Here is a 17,256-nt window from a genome sequence, read left to right as displayed (position 1 = left end):
TAATTTTCATCAAACAAATGTTGAATACAATTTAAGAATAAACATCTGGTTCTATGAACTTTAGAATAAGTTATCTTAAAAATTAAATAAAATGCTTGGTATTGTGAAGATTTTTGTAGGAATGCATTTACTGAAATAGGGATAAGAAAATGACAAAGAACAAGATAGAGGTGAATGTTCACTCTATTGTTGAATTCAACTAATCCATTCTTCAGCAAGGTATATTTTAAAATGATATGAATAGGGTAAACTTCAAATTAGAGAGGTGATTTTGAATAAGTGAAGAGTCTTCATTCATCTTAAGTGTTTGAGTAGAGAAGTGTGTGAACTTAGAAAAGAATATGAAAGTGAAAAAGCAATATTCTCTTGAACACCATAAAGAAAAGTGTTTCAAATTTAAGAATCAAGTGGGTGCTGTGGCTTAGCTGGTTAAAGCGCCTGTCTAGTAAACAGGAGATCCTGAGTTCAAATCTCAGCAGCGCCTTGCTTTTCTCATTGTTATATAACAAATCATTTTCATTAGGTCTTATTCCGATACAATTAAAATATAAAAGTCTGATTCATCTTACTGTTGAACAGATCATCTTTAACCTTATAAAAACCCAAGTATTTTCAAGATTATAGAATGAATACTGTTATTGCAAAATGAAAAAAATACATATCTATGAGAAAGACGTAGATGAAATGTCTACCTAGATTGGAGCAATATTATTACCTTCATGAAAAAAATTGTAAAGAATTCAAGAAATGAAATTGGGTTTTATAAGAGTACCTGTTTATTAAACATATTAATACTTGCGTAGTGATTGAGTATGTTTTCGTGTTTAAGATTACAATACATATAAAGAAGAATTTATAGCAGGAAACACATTTTCATCATCAACAATAAATTATGTATGCATTTCTTACTATTAACGTTGGTGCTGTGGCTTAGTGGTTAAAGGGCCTGTCTCGTAAACAGGAAATCCTGAGTTCAAATCTCAGCAGCACCTAAATGTTTTCTCCATGCTTTCCGAATAATTTTCATCAAACAAATGTTGAATACAATTTAAGAATAAACATCTGGTTCTATGAACTTTAGAATAAGTTATCTTAAAAATTAAATAAAATGCTTGGTATTGTGAAGATTTTTGTAGGAATGCATTGACTGAAATAGGGAAAAGAAAATGACAAAGAACAAGATAGAGGTGAATGATCACTCTATTGTTGAATTCAACTAATCCGTTCTTCAGCAAGGTATATTTTAAAATGATATGAATAGGGTAAACTTCAAATTAGAGAGGTGTTTTTGAATAAGTGAAGAGTCTTCATTCATCTTAAGTGTTTGAGTAGAGAAGTGTGTGAACTTAGAAAAGAATATGAAAGTGAAAAAGCAATATTCTCTTGAACACCATAAAGAAAAGTGTTTCAAATTTAAGAATCAAGTGGGTGCTGTGGCTTAGCTGGTTAAAGCGCCTGTCTAGTAAACAGGAGATCCTGAGTTCAAATCTCAGCAGCGCCTTGCTTTTCTCATTGTTATATAACAAATCATTTTCATTAGGTCTTATTCCGATACAATTAAAATATAAAAGTCTGATTCATCTTATGGAAAGGGGCGACCACTCGGTCCCCCCGCACGTATGGCAGAGTACCACGATCCCCCCGGGAAGCCATCTTGGGCGGGAAGCGAGTCTCGGCTGGTATGCCCGAAGCGGCGTAGCCGGGGCGCGCTTTTTCCCGCCCTAGAGTGGGCTGGCCTAGACACTGACGCGGCTGGCCACGCCCTCCGGGCAGGCAGGGGCGGGTTTACGCCCGCCCTGAAGACGGATAAAAGGGGACGCAAGACCAGAAGGCATCCTCTTGTTCCTGTGCTCTGAAGCTGCACCTCCTCGCTGCACGTGAGCTCGAGACGGAACGAAGAGCCAATTTTGAGCGTTGTAATCTTTCTTTTGTCTTACAGATACTCTGTCGGAGAAATGCCCAAGAAAGGCGGAAAGAGAATGACGACTGAACAGATGCTTCGGGTCCTCATGAAGGAGATGACCGAGCTGAAGAAGCGGGTGGCGGAGAGAGAGGGGGAAGGGGGGCCGGAACGTCCTTCGGCTGGAGCAGCCCCAGGAGGGAGAGCCAAGAGGCCAAGGAGGGGACCAGCTGGGGGAGACGTCCCGGTTCCCTGTACCCCGCTCGAAGCGCCAACCCCAGTACCTGTGGAGGGGAATCCGATTCCCGTGGTGGTCACCCCGGTGTCCAATGAAGATATGCCGCCTGAGCTGGCAGCACAACTTGCAGCGTGGTTGGGCGAAAGTAGTGAGGGCGCCACGGCTGTCGACGCGCAGGCGCTGATGAAGCAATTGCGCGAGAAACGGGATGCAGCCAAGGTGTCCGCGCCGGCTGCAGTAGTTGACAAGCCACCAGGGACGAATACGACCGCAGAGGCAGCGTCCGGTGCAGGTAAGCGGCCATTGCCGATTGCGAGGGACGAGTCAGCTCCCTCTCGTAGAGAAAGGTTGGGTCAACATGTGCCTTTGGCAATTAAAGAGAAGATTTGGGCGGGGGAATATGTGAACATCTTCTCGTTGCTTGTTGATCATTATGAGGTGGAGCATGTTAAGGGCCAGAAAGACCTCATGCATCCGGGTGTTTGGCGCGCAAAAATGGCCGCCTTTAAAGTGAATGAGAATATTGGCAATTGGGGCAAAGCATGGGGGATTTTTACGTCGATCTTGGGGGAACGTAGGCCCGAGTTGCTTTCCGAGTTGCCGACCTATCAGTCGCGAATCATGGGGTACTCGACGTCACACCAGGGTAACCATTGGTTCTGCTACGATAATCTTTTTAGAAAGGCTAAAGAGCATAATAAAAGCTTAACCTGGGATTGTTATGATTCTTTGACATGGGATAAAATGAAGGAGACAGGAATGTTGAAGATACCATTGGTAGGGAGTAATGTTGGCGAATCCTCCCGCCAATATGCGGGGACGCCCTTTCGATCAGGTACGGGTACCGACGATTACTCGAGACCTGCCGGCAATACGGGGAAAAGGGGGTTCTGCTGGAATTTCAACAGAGGAAAATGTACTAGGCCCCAGGGATCGTAGGGGACTTTCAGGGTGTGGAGAAGTGTAAAAATCAACTTTCGGTCCTGCAGCATACGACCGTGGTACAGGATAAGATCCGGAAAGAGGTTACTCGAGGTCGGGTTGCTGGCCCGTTTAGTGTACCCCCGGTGCAGGGTTTTGTTTGTTCTCCTTTAGGGGTGGTCCCCAAGAAGGACCCGGGTGAGTTCCGACTGATTCATAATTTATCAGCTCCACGTGGTCTTTCTGTAAACGATGCAATAGACCCAGAAGTGTGTTCGGTGCGGTACGCATCCTTCGAGGAGGCCGTAGCCATTTTGAATCGCCTGGGGCCCGGGGCGCTGATGGCGAAGTCAGATATCGAGTCAGCGTTCCGATTGCTCCCGGTACACCCAGACGACCAGCGTCTCCTGGGTTTCATGTTTCAGGGTCATTATTACATGGATAGGTGTATGCCGATGGGGTGCTCTATATCTTGTGCCTATTTCGAGAAATTCAGTAGTTTTCTACAATGGGTCTTCACAAAGAGGACGGGTTTCCAACATGTAATGCATTACCTTGATGATTTTCTGTTCCTTGGGGCAGCCGGGGATCTCGAATGTGGCCAGGCCTTGGCCGAATTTTGTGTGTTAATGAAGCAGTTTGGTGTGCCATTGGCACCAGGTAAGACGGTGGGTCCTGCGACTTGCCTCGAGTTTCTGGGGATCGAGTTAGACTCCAATGAGGGTTGTTTTCGTTTACCAGCTGACAAAGTGTGGAAGTTCAGGGCAGCCCTGCAAATGTGTATAAATCAATCTAAAATTACGCTGCATCAATTACAGCAGTTGGTGGGACAGTTGAATTTTGCCCTGAGGGTTATACCGATGGCCCGCCCTTTTTCCCGTTCAATTGCCCAAGCTATGGTCGGCCTAAAGGAGGGTCATCATCGCACGAGACTATCGGCTGAGGTCCGCCAGGACATGCGCATTTGGTTGGCATTTCTGGCGGATTTTAATGGTCGAGTCATCTGGAACAAACCGGCCGTGTCCTCTGAAGAACTGGGGCTATGGACAGATTCGGCAGGTAGCATAGGTTTTGGTGCCATCTTCGGCACAAAATGGTCGGCACAAAGGTGGCCGGCATGGTGGCATGACAATGGACTGACAAGTAATATTGCTTTCCTGGAACTTTTCCCCATTTTGGTGGCCCTGAGAACCTGGCCCGAAGGGTTGAAAGATCACTCTGTGGTATTTTGGTCTGACAATATGACCGTGGTCGAGTGCATCAATAGCCAGGCAGCACGATGTAAACTGATTTTAAGACTGCTCAAAGAAATTGTTTTACTGTGTATGCAACTGAATGTGCTATTCAGAGCAAAACATGTCCCGGGGGTAATGAATCAGGCGGCTGATGCACTGTCTCGTTTTCATATGCAGGCTTTCTCGGGTTTCCTTCCCACAGCAGACCCAGAGCCGGCACCCTTTCCCGAAGCTCTCTGGTCTCTCGGTGCCCCGAACTTCGTCACCTCGTGGGAGAGAGCCTAGCACCAAGGACGAGGAAGGCATATGAAGGGGCGTTTCGGTCCTATTTAGCCTTTTTGGGGACTGATAGAGAGGGGCTTTGGGGCCACGAGGAATGGGTAGTGAATTTTCTGATGTCCTTACGTAGGGCTGGGAAATCGGTGGCTGCGGCCCAGAGGCATCGTGCTGCCATTTCCTTTGTTGCCAGGGCTCATAGTATCCAGGACCCGAAAGCGTCTTTCGTTGTACAGAAAGCGCTGCGTGGGTGGCAACGCCTTGAGGGTCGCAGAGTAGATGAGAGGCGCCCGATAGGTTTGGATAGGTTGGCCCAGTTGTTGGCCACACTCCCTGCCACATGTTCATCTCAGTTTGAGACGGTGTTGTTCCGAGCCGCTTTTACGCTGGAATTTCACGGAGCGATGTGGGTGAGCGAACTGGTGGCAAGGAACAAACAGGATGTGACAGGGGGTTTGTGCCAGGAACACGTTCAGATCAGAGGAGTGACAATGACTGTCTCCTTTGTCAGGTCCAAGACCGATCAAGGTGGGATGGGTGACTGCATAATCATACGCAGGATTCCTGGGTCCTCCATGTGTCCGGTACAGTGTTTAGAAGACTACCTAGCACGAAGGGTGGCATCATGGGGGGGGACCTTGTTGAGACACGCGGACGCCACCCCACTGACGAAATTTCAGTTTCAGCGGGTGCTTGCGATGTCAATCGCCGCTGCGGGCTTGAACCCGGGCGAGTTTGGGACCCATTCCTTTAGGATAGGGGCTGCTACAGAGGCTACAGCCAGGGGTCTGAATGTCGAACAAGTTAAACGTGTGGGGCGTTGGTCCTCGAACTGTTATAAAAGGTATGTGCGGTTGCACATGTTGTGAAGCTGTAATGATGTACTCACGCTTCTTGTTTTTGTTTGGTTTTCAGTTGCGCAAGCCTACGAGGCGGGGCGGACTATGCAGTCGACCCAACACCGGGCCAGCGGTCAGACATCACCGGCTGTGAAAAAGGAGGTGTGGGTCGTGGGCCACTCATACGTGAGGCGTGCCGCGGACGTATTCAAAGCAGGTGACATGATTCACGTAGCTGGGGAATACGGGTACAGTGTGTCCTTCTACAGAAGAGGCGGTCTCTGTATTGACCAGTTTCAAGCATTTTTCGAGGGTTTGTTAGGGCGGACGAGGTCACCGCCGTCTATAGTCATAGTACATCTAGGGGGCAATGATTTGGTCACCACCGGTAGACGACTTCTCCTGGAGGCAATGCTTTCCACTGTAAGTTGGTTGGCGAGGAGAGTTCCGGGGTGCACAATTGCGTGGTCCCATATGATCCCACGAAAGGTGTGGCGAGGGGCTATTTCTGTTCCTGCTTTGAATCACTCTGTGAGAAAGCTTAATAACAAAGTGAGTAGGTTGTTCCGTTCCAGGACATTGCATTCTATTTCGCATGGCTGTATTAATGATGACAGTATGTATTTGGGGGATGGTGTGCATTTGTCTCGGGTGGGGAATGAGTTACTCATAGGAGACTTCTTAGCATGGTTAAAAACGTTAAAACATGACCTTTAGGTAGGAGCTTTGTGGGGGGTCCGGATAGCCGGTCAACTATCCGGCCTGTGGCGGTAAGGTCATGATCGGTGAGCACTAATTGGAAGATCCCTATGAGTGGGCGTCACCCAACACGGATGGGAGCGCTCGGGAGAGGTGGCCATTGGCCCCTCAACGGGGAGGCGGTCCCTTCTAAGGATGGGTCGCCGAAAGAAAAGGAAAGGCGGTCAAGGCCCCTTCCTGTGTAGGAGGGGTTACAGCCCCCTCCTGGGGAATTTCCCGGGGCCAGTGACGTCTGCGACGGCAGATGTGGTAAGTTGTGCCGGGTTTGGGGGGGGGTCTACGCTACCTTCTAGATACCTCACACGAGTCCTCGAACGACCTTTAAGTGGCGTCGAGTTTTATTGGTGCCCCCGTCAAGTCAAGGGAAATTGGTAGTTGCACTTGAGGTACGCCTCAGTGCTGTCGCCCCTCACAAGTGGGGGGGGTATTTCTGGTTAGGGATCTTGACACCGGTTACGACCTTGCCGTTGGCCCTTAAACGTTAGGATGTACAATTTCATAATTTCAAGTAAATGTTTGTAGGATGTTAGTTCGGCTAGGAGAACCTCTGTATTAGAGAATCTGTTAAGGTTAGCCAAACATCGCAATGTGGTAATGAAATTGTACATTAATATGAAACTGTTGATTTAATGTTTTAATTTTGTTTTAATAAATACGGCCGGGAGGGTCACTCCCTCCCTCTTCCAAACACTTCAAGAACTGTTTCCTGTTTCCCTCCTTTGGGGATTGTGTTGAGAGGGGGTGGCGGGTATCTCAGCCATATGGAAAGGGGCGACCACTCGGTCCCCCCGCACGTATGGCAGAGTACCACGATCCCCCCGGGAAGCCATCTTGGGCGGGAAGCGAGTCTCGGCTGGTATGCCCGAAGCGGCGTAGCCCGGGCGCGCTTTTTCCCGCCCTAGAGTGGGCTGGCCTAGACACTGACGCGGCTGGCCACGCCCTCCGGGCAGGCAGGGGCGGGTTTACGCCCGCCCTGAAGATGGATAAAAGGGGATGCAAGACCAGAAGACATCCTCTTGTTCCTGTGCTCTGAAGCTGCACCTCCTCGCTGCACGTGAGCTCAAGACGGAACGAAGAGCCAATTTTGACCCACCCACCAGCCCCTGAAGACAGCCAGTTGTTTTGAATAAAAGTTGATGGATAATTCTAATTTCGTTTACAGGTTGTGGTATTATCATGTTGATTTTGAGTGTGTAATAAAGAATGGTCTATTTCATTTATGTTTTGTGATTAAAGAAATTCGGCTTTAGTGTTCATTTATAAGCATGCTTTTAATACGGTCATAGTAGCCGATGTATTTCAGTTTAGTAGGTTTGTTAGCATTGTCGTATTTATTTTGGTCGGGCGGTAAGGTCATGATCGGTGAGCACTAATTGGAAGATCCCTATGAGTGGGCGTCACCCAACACGGATGGGAGCGCTCGGGAGAGGTGGCCATTGGCCCCTCAACGGGGAGGTGGTCCCTTCTAAGGATGGGTCGCCGAAAGAAAAGGAAAGGCGGTCAAGGCCCCTTCCTGTGTAGGAGGGGTTACAGCCCCCTCCTGGGGAATTTCCCGGGGCCAGTGACGTCTGCGACGGCAGATGTGGTAAGTTGTGCGGGGTTTGGGGGGGGGGTCTACGCTACCTTCTAGATACCTCACACGAGTCCTCGAACGACCTTTAAGTGGCGTCGAGTTTTATTGGTGCCCCCGTCAAGTCAAGGGAAATTGGTAGTTGCACTTGAGGTACGCCTCAGTGCTGTCGCCCCTCACAAGTGGGGGGGTATTTCTGGTTAGGGATCTTGACACCGGTTACGACCTTGCCGTTGGCCCTTAAACGTTAGGATGTACAATTTCATAATTTCAAGTAAATGTTTGTAGGATGTTAGTTCGGCTAGGAGAACCTCTGTATTAGAGAATCTGTTAAGGTTAGCCAAACATCGCAATGTGGTAATGAAATTGTACATTAATATGAAACTGTTGATTTAATGTTTTAATTTTGTTTTAATAAATACGGCCGGGAGGGTCACTCCCTCCCTCTTCCAAAAACTTCAAGAACTGTTTCCTGTTTCCCTCCTTTGGGGATTGTGTTGAGAGGGGGTGGCGGGTATCTCAGCCATACTGTTGAACAGATCATCTTTAACCTTATAAAAACCCAAGTATTTTCAAGATTATAGAATGAATACTGTTATTGCAAAATGAAAAAAATACATATCTATGAGAAAGACGTAGATGAAATGTCTACCTAGATTGGAGCAATATTATTACCTTCATGAAAAAAATTGTAAAGAATTCAAGAAATGAAATTGGGTTTTATAAGAGTACCTGTTTATTAAACATATTAATACTTGCGTAGTGATTGAGTATGTTTTCGTGTTTAAGATTACAATACATATAAAGAAGAATTGATAGCAGGAAACACATTTTCATCATCAACAATAAATTATGTATGCATTTCTTATTATTAACGTTGGTGCTGTGGCTTAGTGGTTAAAGGGCCTGTCTCGTAAACAGGAAATCCTGAGTTCAAATCTCAGCAGCACCTAAATGTTTTCTCCATGCTTTCCGAATAATTTTCATCAAACAAATGTTGAATACAATTTAAGAATAAACATCTGGTTCTATGAACTTTAGAATAAGTTATCTTAAAAATTAAATAAAATGCTTGGTATTGTGAAGATTTTTGTAGGAATGCATTGACTGAAATAGGGAAAAGAAAATGACAAAGAACAAGATAGAGGTGAATGATCACTCTATTGTTGAATTCAACTAATCCGTTCTTCAGCAAGGTATATTTTAAAATGATATGAATAGGGTAAACTTCAAATTAGAGAGGTGTTTTTGAATAAGTGAAGAGTCTTCATTCATCTTAAGTGTTTGAGTAGAGAAGTGTGTGAACTTAGAAAAGAATATGAAAGTGAAAAAGCACTATTCTCTTGAAAACCATAAAGAAAAGTGTTTCAAATTTAAGAATCAAGTGGGTGCTGTGGCTTAGCTGGTTAAAGCACCTGTCTAGTAAACAGGAGATCCTGAGTTCATCTCTCAGCAGTGCCTTGCTTTTCTCATTGTTATATAACAAATCATTTTCATTAGGTCTTTTTCCGATACAATTAAAATATAAAAGTCTGATTCATCTTACTGTTGAACAGATCACCTTTAACCTTATAAAAACCCAGGTATTTTCAAGATTATAGAATGAATACTGTTATTGCAAAATGAAAAAAAGTACATATCTATGAGAAAGACGTAGATGAAATGTCTACCAAGATAGGAGCAATATTATTACCTTCATGAAAAAAATTGTAAAGAATTCAAGAAATGAAATTGGGTTTTATAAGAGTACCTGTTTATTAAAACATATGAATCCTTGCGAAGTGATTGAGTATCTTTTCGTGTTTAAGATTACAATACATATAAAGAAGAATTTATAGCAGAAAACACATTTTCATCATCAACAATAAATTATGTATGCATTTCTTACTATTAACGTTGGTGCTGTGGCTAAGTGGTTAAAGCGCCTGTCTCGTAAACGGGAAATCCTGAGTTCAAATCTCAACAGCACCTAACTCTTTTCTCCATTCTTTCCGAATAATTTTCATCAAACAAATGTTGAATACAATTTAAGAATAAACATCTGGTTCTATGAACTTTAGAATAAGTTATCTTAAAAATGAAATAAAATGCTTGGTATTGTGAAGATTTTTGTAGGAATGCATTGACTGAAATAGGGAAAAGAAAATGACAAAGAACAAGATAGAGGTGAATGATCACTCTATTGTGGAATTCAACAAATCCATTCTTCAGCAAGGAATATTTTAAAATGATATGAATAGGGTAAACTTCAAATTAGAGAGGTGTTTTTGAATAAGTGAAGAGTCTTCATTCATCTTAAGTGTTTGAGTAGAGAAGTGTGTGAACTTAGAAAAGAATATGAAAGTGAAAAAGCAGTATTCTCTTGAACACCATAAAGAAAAGTGTTTCAAATTTAAGAATCAAGTGGGTGCTGTGGCTTAGCTGGTTAAAGTGCCTGTCTAGTAAACAGGAAATCCTGAGTTCAAATCTCAGCAGCGCCTTGCTTTTCTCATTGTAATATATAACAAATCATTTTCATTAGGTCTTATTCCGATACAATTAAAATATAAAAGTCTGATTCATCTTACTGATGACCAGATCATCTTTAACCTTATAAAAACCCAAGTATTTTCAAGATTATAGAATGAATAATGTTATTGCAAAATGAAAAAAATACATATCTATGAGAAAGACGTAGATGAAATGTCTACCTAGATTGGAGCAATATTATTACCTTCATGAAAAAAAATTGTAAAGAATTCAAGAAATGAAATTGGGTTTTATAAGAGTACCTGTTTATTAAAATATATGAATCCTTGCGTAGTGATTGAGTATCTTTTCGTGTTTAAGATTACAATACATATAAAGAAGAATTTATAGCAGAAAACACATTTTCATCATCAACAATAAATTTTTTATGCATTTTTTACTATTACCGTTGGTGCTGTGGCTTAGTGGTTAAAGCTCCTATCTCGTAAACAGGAAATCCTGAGTTCAAATCTCAGCAGAATTTAACTGTTTCCTCCATGCTTTCTGAATAATTTTCATCAAACAAATGTTGAATACAATTTAAGAATAAACATCTGGTTCTATGAACTTTAGAATAAGTTATCTTAAAAATTAAATAAAATGCTTGGTATTGTGAAGATTTTTGTAGGAATGCATTGACTGAAATAGGGAAAAGAAAATGACAAAGAACAAGATAGAGGTGAATGATCACTCTATTGTTGAATTCAACTAATCCATTCTTCAGCAAGGTATATTTTAAAATGATATGAATTAGGGTAAACTTCAAATTAGAGAGGTGTTTTTGAATAAGTGAAGAGTCTTCATTCATCTTAAGTGTTTGAGTAGAGAAGTGTGTGAACTTAGAAAAGAACATGAAAGTGAAAAAGCAATATTCTCTTGAACACCATAAAGAAAAGTGTTTCAAATTTAAGAATCAAGTGGGTGCTGTGGCTTAGCTGGTTAAAGCACCTGTCTAGTAAACAGGAGATCCTGAGTTCAACTCTCAGCAGTGCCTTGCTTTTCTCATTGTTATATAACAAATCATTTTCATTAGGTCTTATTCCGATACAATTAAAATATAAAAGTCTGATTCATCTTACTGTTGAACAGATCATCTTAAACCTTATAAAAACACAAGTATTTTCAAGATTATAGAATGAATACTGTTATTGCAAAATGAAAAAAATACATATCTATGAGAAAGACGTAGATGAAATTTCTACCTAGATTTGAGCAATATTAATACCTTCATGATTTTTTTTTAAAGAATTCAAGAAATGAAATTGAGTTTTATAAGAGTACCTGTTTATCAAAACATATTAATACTTGCGTAGTGATTGAGTATGTTTTCGTGTTTAAGATTACAATACATATAAAGAAGAATTTATAGCAGGAAACACATTTTCATCATCAACAATAAATTATGTATGCATTTCTTACTATTAACGTTGGTGCTGTGGCTTAGTGGTTAAAGCGCCTGTCTCGTAAACAGGAAATCCTGAGTTCAAATCTCAGCAGCACCTAAATGATTTCTCCATGCTTTCCGAATAATTTTCATCAAACAAATGTTGAAAACAATTTAAGAATAAATATCTGGTTCTATGAACTTTAGAATAAGTTATCTTAAAAATTAAATAAAATGCTTGGTATTGTGAAGATTTTTGTAGGAATGCATTGACTGAAATAGGGAAAAGAAAATGACAAAGAACAAGATAGAGGTGAATGATCACTCTATTGTTGAATTCAACTAATCCATTCTTCAGCAAGGTATATTTTAAAATGATATGAATAGGGTAAACTTCAAATTAGAGAGGTGTTTTTGAATAAGTGAAGAGTCTTCATTCATCTTAAGTGTTTGAGTAGAGAAGTGTGTGAACTTAGAAAAGAATATGAAAGTGAAAAATCAATATTCTCTTGAACACCATAAAGAAAAGTGTTTCAAATTTAAGAATCAAGTGGGTGCTGTGGCTTAGCTGGTTAAAGCGCCTGTCTAGTAAACTGGAGATCCTGAGTTCATCTCTCAGCAGTGCCTTGCATTTTCTCATTGTTATATAACAAATCATTTTCATTAGGTCTTATTCCGATACAATTAAAATATAAAAGTCTGATTCATCTTACTGTTGAACAGATCACCTTTAACCTTATAAAAACCCAGGTATTTTCAAGATTATAGAATGAATACTATTATTGCAAAATGAAAAAAAGTACATATCTATGAGAAAGACGTAGATGAAATCTCTACCAAGATTGGAGCAATATTATTACCTTCATAAAAAAAACTTGTAAAGAATTCAAGAAATGAAATTGGGTTTTATAAGAGTACCTGTTTATTAAAATATATGAATCCTTGCGTAGTGATTGAGTATCTTTTCGTGTTTAAGATTACAATACATATAAAGAAGAATTTATAGCAGGAAACACATTTTCATAATCAACAATAAATTATGTATGCATTTCTTACTATTAACGTTGGTGCTGTGGCTTAGTGGTTAAAGCGCCTGTCTCGTAAACAGGAAATCCTGAGTTCAAATCTCAGCAGCACCTAAATGTTTTCTCCATGCTTTCTGAATAATTTTCATCAAACAAATGAATGTTGAATACAATTTAAGAATAAACATCTGGTTCTATGAACTTTAGAATAAGTTGTCTTAAAAATTAAATAAAATGCTTGGTATTGTGAAGATTTTTGTAGGAATGCATTGACTGAAATAGGGAAAAGAAAATGACAAAGAACAAGATAGAGGTGAATGATCACTCTATTGTTGAATTCAACTAATCCATTCTTCAGCAAGGTATATTTTAAAATGATATGAATAGGGTAAACTTCAAATTAGAGAGGTGTTTTTGAATAAGTGAAGAGTCTTCATTCATCTTAAGTGTTTGTGTAGAGAAGTGTGTGAACTTAGAAAAGAATATGAAAGTGAAAAAGCAATATTCTCTTGAACACCATAAAGAAAAGTGTTTCAAATGTAAGAATCAAGTGGGTGCTGTGGCTTAGCTGGTTAAAGCGCCTGTCTTGTAAACAGGAGATCCTGAGTTCAACTCTCAGCAGTGCCTTGCTTTTCTCATTGTTATATAACAAATCATTTTCATTAGGTCTTATTCCGATACAATTAAAATATAAAAGTCTGATTCATCTTACTGTTGAACAGATCATCTTAAACCTTATAAAAACACAAGTATTTTCAAGATTATAGAATGAATACTGTTATTGCAAAATGAAAAAATACATATCTATGAGAAAGACGTAGATGAAATTTCTACCTAGATTTGAGCAATATTAATACCTTCATGATTTTTTTTTAAAGAATTCAAGAAATGAAATTCAGTTTTATAAGAGTACCTGTTTATCAAAACATATTAATACTTGCGTAGTGATTGAGTATGTTTTCGTGTTTAAGATTACAATACATATAAAAAAGAATTTATAGCAGGAAACACATTTTCATCATCAACAATAAATTATGTATGCATTTCTTACTATTAACGTTGGTGCTGTGGCTTAGTGGTTAAAGCGCCTGTCTCGTAAACAGGAAATCCTGAGTTCAAATCTCAGCAGCACCTAAATGTTTTCTCCATGCTTTCCGAATAATTTTCATCAAACAAATGTTGAAAACAATTTAAGAATAAATATCTGGTTCTATGAACTTTAGAATAAGTTATCTTAAAATTAAATAAAATGCTTGGTATTGTGAAGATTTTTGTAGGAATGCATTGACTGAAATAGGGAAAAGAAAATGACAAAGAACAAGATAGAGGTGAATGATCACTCTATTGTTGTATTCAACTAATCCATTCTTCAGCAAGGTATATTTTAAAATGATATGAATAGGGTAAACTTCAAATTAGAGAGGTGTTTTTGAATAAGTGAAGAGTTTTCATTCATCTTAAGTGTTTGAGTAGAGAAGTGTGTGAACTTAGAAAAGAATATGAAAGTGAAAAAGCAATATTCTCTTGAACACCATAAAGAAAAGTGTTTCAAAATTAAGAATCAAGTGGGTGCTGTGGCTTAGCTGGTTAAAGCGCCTGTCTAGTAAACAGGAGATCCTGAGTTCATCTCTCAGCATTGCCTTGCATTTTCTCATTGTTATATAACAAATCATTTTCATTAGGTCTTATTCCGATACAATTAAAATATAAAAGTCTGATTCATCTTACTGTTGAACAGATCATCTTAAACCTTATAAAAACCCAGGTATTTTCAAGATTATAGAATGAATACTATTATTGCAAAATGAAAAAAAGTACATATCTATGAGAAAGACGTACATGAAATGTCTACCAAGATTGGAGCAATATTATTACCTTCATAAAAAAAAATTGTAAAGATTTCAAGAAATGAAATTGGGTTTTATAAGAGTACCTGTTTATTAAAATATATGAATCCTTGCGTAGTGATTGAGTATCTTTTCGTGTTTAAGATTACAATACATATAAAGAAGAATTTATAGCAGAAAACACATTTTCATCATCAACAATAAATTATTTATGCATTTTTTACTATTACCGTTGGTGCTGTGGCTTAGTGGTTAAAGCTCCTATCTCGTAAACAGGAAATCTTGAGTTCAAATCTCAGCAGCATTTAACTGTTTCCTTCATGCTTTCCGAATAATTTTCATCAAACAAGTGATGAATACAATTTAAGTATAAACATCTGGTTCTATGAACTTTAGAATAAGTTATCTTAAAAATTAAATAAAATACTTGGTATTGTGAGGATTTTTGTAGGAATGCATTGATTGAAATAGGGAAAAGAAAATGACAAAGAACGAGATAGAGGTGAATGATCACTCTATTGTTGAATTCAACTAATCCATTCTTCAGCAAGGTATATTTTAAAATGATATGAATAGGGTAAACTTCAAATTAGAGAGGTGTTTTTGAATAAGTGAAGAGTCTTCATTCATCTTAAGTGTTTGAGTAGAGAAGTGTGTGAACTTAGAAAAGAATATGAAAGTGAAAAAGCAATATTCTCCTGAACACGATAAAGAAAAGTGTTTCAAATTTAAGAATCAAGTGGGTGCTGTGGCTTAGCTGGTTAAAGTGCCTGTCTAGTAAACAGGAGATCCTGAGTTCAACTCTCAGCAGTGCCTTGCTTTTCTCATTGTTATATAACAAATCATTTTCATTAGGTCTTATTCCGATACAATTAAAATATAAAAGTCTGATTTATCTTACTGTTGAACAGATCATCTTAAACCTTATAAAAACACAAGTATTTTCAAGATTATAGAATGAATACTGTTATTGCAAAATGAAAAAAATACATATCTATGAGAAAGACGTAGATGAAATGTCTACCTAGATTTGAGCAATATTATTACCTTCATGAAAAAAAATTGTAAAGAATTCAAGAAATGAAATTGGGTTTTATAAGAGTACCTGTTCATTAAAACATATTAATACTTGCGTAGTGATTGAGTATGTTTTCCTGTTTAAGATTACAATACATATAAAGAAGAATTTATAGCAGGAAACGCATTTTCATCATCAACAATGAATAATTTATGCATTTCTTACTGTTAACGTTGGTGCTGTGGCTTAGTGGTTAAAGCGCCTGTCTCGTAAACAGGAAATCCTGAGTTCAAATCTCAGCAGAACCTAACTGTTTTCTCCATGCTTTCCAAATAATTTACATCAAACAAATGTTGAATACAATTTAAGAATAAACATCTGGTTCTATGAACTTTAGAATAAGTTATCTTAAACATTAAATAAAATGCTTGGTATTGTGAAGATTTTTGTAGGAATGCATTGACTGAAATAGGGAAAAGAAAATGACAAAGAACAAGATAGAGGTGAATGATCACTCTATTGTTGAATTCAACTAATCCATTCTTCAGCAAGGTATATTTTAAAATGATATGAATAGGGTAAACTTCAAATTAGAGAGGTGTTTTTGAATAAGTGAAGAGTCTTGATTCATCTTAAGTGTTTGAGTAGAGAAGTGTGTGAACTTAGAAAAGAATATAAAAGTGAAAAAGCAATATTCTCTTGAACACCATAAAGAAAAGTGTTTCAAAATAAAGAATCAAGTGGGTGCTGTGGCTTAGCTGGTTAAAGCGCCTGTCTCCAGGAGATCCTGAGTTCAACTCTCAGCAGTGCCTTGCTTTTCTCATTGTTATATAACAAATCATTTTTATTAGGTCTTATTCCGATACAATTAAAATATAAAAGTCTGATTCATCAAACTGTTGAACAGATTATCTTTAACCTTATAAAAACCCAAGTATTTTCAAGATTATAGAATGAATACTGTTATTGCAAAATGAAAAAAATACATATCTATGAGAACGACGTAGATGAAATGTCTACCTAGATTGGAGCAATATTATTACCTTCATGAAAAAAAATTATAAAGAATTCAAGAAATGAAATTGGGTTTTATAGGAGTACCTGCTTATTAAAACATATTAATCCTTGCGTAGTGAATGAGTATCTTTTCGTGTTTAAGATTACAATACATATAAAGAAGAATTTATAGCAGAAAACACATTTTCATCATTAACAATAAATTCTTTATGCATTTTTTACTATTACTGTTGGTGCTGTGGCTTAGTGGTTAAAGCTCCTGTCCCGTAAACAGGAAATCCTGAGTTCAATTCTCAGCAGCATTTAACTGTTTTCTCCATGCTTTCCGAATAATTTTCATCAAACAAGTGTTGAATACAATTTAAGTATAAACATCTGGTTCTATGAATTTTAGAATAAGTTATCTTAAAAATTAAATAAAATGCTTGGTATTGTGAAGATTTTTGTAGGAATGCATTGACTGAAATAGGGAAAAGAAAATGACAAAGAACAAGATAGAGGTGAATGATCACTCTATTGTTGAATTCAACTAATCCATTCTTCAGCAAGGTATATTTTAAAATGATATGAATAGGGTAAACTTCAAATTAGAGAGGTGTTTTTGAATAAGTGAAGAGTCTTCATTCATCTTAAGTGTTTGAGTAGAGAAGTGTGTGAACTTAGAAAAGAATATGAAAGTGAAAAAGCAATATTCTCTTGAACACCATAAAGAAAAGTGT

General features: G+C 38.7%; 10 non-coding genes across 10 annotated transcripts; all 10 read left to right on the top strand.

Annotated features, from left to right (window-relative positions):
* Nucleotides 1-410: 410 nt before the first annotated feature.
* On the top strand, nt 411-484 carry TRNAT-AGU (transfer RNA threonine (anticodon AGU)). The gene has a single exon. It is a non-coding gene; the product is annotated as a tRNA-Thr (tRNA).
* Nucleotides 485-1,427: 943 nt separating this feature from the next.
* Nucleotides 1,428-1,501, top strand: TRNAT-AGU (transfer RNA threonine (anticodon AGU)). Its single transcript has one exon. It is a non-coding gene; the product is annotated as a tRNA-Thr (tRNA).
* Nucleotides 1,502-10,144: 8,643 nt separating this feature from the next.
* On the top strand, nt 10,145-10,218 carry TRNAT-AGU (transfer RNA threonine (anticodon AGU)). Its single transcript has one exon. It is a non-coding gene; the product is annotated as a tRNA-Thr (tRNA).
* Nucleotides 10,219-11,166: 948 nt separating this feature from the next.
* TRNAT-AGU (transfer RNA threonine (anticodon AGU)) lies at nt 11,167-11,240 on the top strand. The gene has a single exon. It is a non-coding gene; the product is annotated as a tRNA-Thr (tRNA).
* A 435-nt stretch (nt 11,241-11,675) lies between these two features.
* TRNAT-CGU (transfer RNA threonine (anticodon CGU)) lies at nt 11,676-11,748 on the top strand. The gene has a single exon. It is a non-coding gene; the product is annotated as a tRNA-Thr (tRNA).
* Nucleotides 11,749-12,696: 948 nt separating this feature from the next.
* TRNAT-CGU (transfer RNA threonine (anticodon CGU)) lies at nt 12,697-12,769 on the top strand. Its single transcript has one exon. It is a non-coding gene; the product is annotated as a tRNA-Thr (tRNA).
* Nucleotides 12,770-13,208: 439 nt separating this feature from the next.
* Nucleotides 13,209-13,282, top strand: TRNAT-UGU (transfer RNA threonine (anticodon UGU)). Its single transcript has one exon. It is a non-coding gene; the product is annotated as a tRNA-Thr (tRNA).
* A 434-nt stretch (nt 13,283-13,716) lies between these two features.
* Nucleotides 13,717-13,789, top strand: TRNAT-CGU (transfer RNA threonine (anticodon CGU)). Its single transcript has one exon. It is a non-coding gene; the product is annotated as a tRNA-Thr (tRNA).
* Nucleotides 13,790-15,244: 1,455 nt separating this feature from the next.
* TRNAT-AGU (transfer RNA threonine (anticodon AGU)) lies at nt 15,245-15,318 on the top strand. The gene has a single exon. It is a non-coding gene; the product is annotated as a tRNA-Thr (tRNA).
* Nucleotides 15,319-15,755: 437 nt separating this feature from the next.
* On the top strand, nt 15,756-15,828 carry TRNAT-CGU (transfer RNA threonine (anticodon CGU)). Its single transcript has one exon. It is a non-coding gene; the product is annotated as a tRNA-Thr (tRNA).
* The last annotated feature ends 1,428 nt before the right edge of the window (nt 15,829-17,256 follow it).

Source organism: Lissotriton vulgaris, chromosome 12 (genome assembly GCF_964263255.1).
Source record: "Lissotriton vulgaris chromosome 12, aLisVul1.2, whole genome shotgun sequence".
Lineage (NCBI taxonomy): Eukaryota > Metazoa > Chordata > Amphibia > Caudata > Salamandridae > Lissotriton > Lissotriton vulgaris.
Note: the sequence above shows the minus strand (reverse complement) of the source record. Positions and strands in the feature narration are given on the sequence as shown.